Genomic DNA, 2,500 nt, shown 5'->3' on the forward strand with positions numbered 1-2,500 from the left:
TGCCTCGACCACCATCGGCACACGCTGGGCCCTGGTGCGGCAGGTTGCCTCGACCACCATCGGCACACGCTGGGCCCTGGTGCGGGCGGTTGCCTCGACCACCATCGGCACACGCTGGGCCCTGGTGCGGGCGCTTGCCTCGACCACCATCGGCACACGCTGGGCCCTGGTGCGGCAGGTTGCCTCGACCACCATCGGCACACGCTGGGCCCTGGTGCGGGCGCTTGCCTCGAGCACCATCGGCACACGCTCGGCCCTGGTGCGGTCGGTTGCCTCGAGCACCATCGGCACACGCTGGGCCCTGGTGCGGCAGGTTGCCTCGACCATCATCGGCAGCCTCGACCACCATCGGCACACGCTGGGCCCTGGTGCGGGCGCTTGCCTCGACCACCTTCGGCACAAGCTCGGCCCTGGTGCGGTCGGTTGCCTCGAGCACCATCGGCACACGTTGGGCCCTGGTGCGGCAGGTTGCCTCGACCACCATCGGCACACGCTGGGCCCTGGTGCGGCAGGTTGCCTCGACCACCATCGGCACACGCTGGGCCCTGGTGCGGGCGGTTGCCTCGACCACCATCGGCACACGCTGGGTCCTGGTGCGGGCGCTTGCCTCGAGCACCATCCGCACACGCTGGGCCCTGGTGCGGCAGGTTGCCTCGAGCACCATCGGCACACGCTGGGCCCTGGTGCGGCAGGTTGCCTCGAGCACCATCGGCACACGCTGGGCCCTGGTGCGGGAGCTTGCCTCGAGCGCCATCGGCACACGCTGGGCCCTGGTGCGGCAGGTTGCCTCGAGCACCATCGGCACACGCTGGGCCCTGGTGCGGTCGGTTGCCTCGAGCACCATCGGCACACGCTGGGCGCTGGTGCGGGCGCTTGCCTCGACCAGCATCGGCACACGCTGGGCCCTGGTGCGGCAGGTTGCCTCGATCACCATCGGCACACGCTGGGCCCTGGTGCGACAGGTTGCCTCGAGCACCATCGGCACACTATCGGCCCTGGTGCGGGCGGTTGCCTCGACCACTGTCGGCACACTATCGGCCCTGGTGCGGGCGGTTGCCTCGACCACTGTCGGCACACGCTGGGCCCTGGTGCGGGCGCTTGCCTCGACCACCATCGGCACACGCTGGGCCCTGGTGGGTTTAGGCACATCTTCAAATTTCTGCCGTGCCAATGCCATTTTTATGGCTTGTAAATTCATACAATGGTCCCCTAAGCCTTCACGTGAAGTTTCGTTGGAAGATGACTCGTTTTCTATTTTTCATGATTTTCGAAACTTTTTGCGGTTCGGGATTTTTTAAAATTTTTTTATAAGGATTTTTGGCCCCAAATTTTGTAGGCATGATCCTTCTATTTTTGTTGGCATGCACAAAAAAATTCAGCTAAAAACTCGAAGTAGAGAAGATTTTGTGACCGTTTGAAAAAAGTGTCCCCATTTCAGACACTTTAACGGCTACTGGTAGCAAACCTGTAAAATCTCAAATGCTCTTTAAGGGGGTGTGAATTCTCAGAGGTTTGATGAGGGATAGGGGGCCAACACAAGGCCAAGTACCAGCACCCATCGCACATCATGTGCGCACACCCCCCCGGCCCCCCTCCCAATCGCCGGAACCCCAATGCCGCCGGTCAGGTTCTCCGGCGGTACTCCGGCGATGCTCCGGCGATGCTCCGGCGATGCTGTCCCGAGTGAAAAAAATGCGGCACCAGCACATGCTGGAGCCAAGCATGGGCACCGTGGCTCAAAATCGAACTTCGGCCAAGGCCTCGACCATCAATGGCACACGATGACGCATGGTGATGGCACATGCATCGACCATCATCGGCATAGGCTGCCCTTCGGTACGGGCACTTGCCTCGACCGCCATCGGCACAAGCTGGGCCCTGGTGTGGGTTGTTGCCTCGATCACAATCGGCACATGCTGAGCCTTGGTGCGGGCGGTTGCCTCGAGCACCATCGGCAGACCCTGGGCCCTGGTGCGGCCGGTTGCCCCGATAACCATCGGCACACGCTGGGCCCTGGGGCGGGCGCTTGCCCCCAGCACCATCGGCACACGCTGGGCCCTGGTGCGGGCGGTTCCCTCGACCACCATCGGCACACGTTGGGCCCTGGTCCGGGCGGTTACCCCCAGCACCATCGGCACACGCTGGGCCCTGGTGCGGGCGCTTGCCCCCAGCACCATCGGCACACGCTGGGCCCTGGTGCGGGCGGTTGCCCCCAGCACCATCGGCACACGCAGGGCCCTGGTGCGGGCGGTTGCCCCGAACACCATCGGCACAAGCCGGCCCTTGGTGCGGGCTCCTGGCTCGACCATCATCGGCACACGCTGGGCCCTGGTGCGGGCGGTTGCCTCGAACACCATCGGCACACGCCGGCCCTTGGTGCGGCCGGTTGCCTCGACCACCATCGGCACACGCTCGGCCTTGGTGAGGGCGCTTGCCTCGACCACCATCGGCACACGCTGGGCCCTGGTGCGGGCGGTTGCCTCGACCACCATCGGCACAC

Source organism: Durio zibethinus, unplaced genomic scaffold, assembly GCF_047325235.1.
Source record: "Durio zibethinus cultivar Kanyao isolate XHJ-2024 unplaced genomic scaffold, ASM4732523v1 HiC_scaffold_388, whole genome shotgun sequence".
In the NCBI taxonomy this organism is placed as follows: Eukaryota; Viridiplantae; Streptophyta; class Magnoliopsida; order Malvales; family Malvaceae; genus Durio; species Durio zibethinus.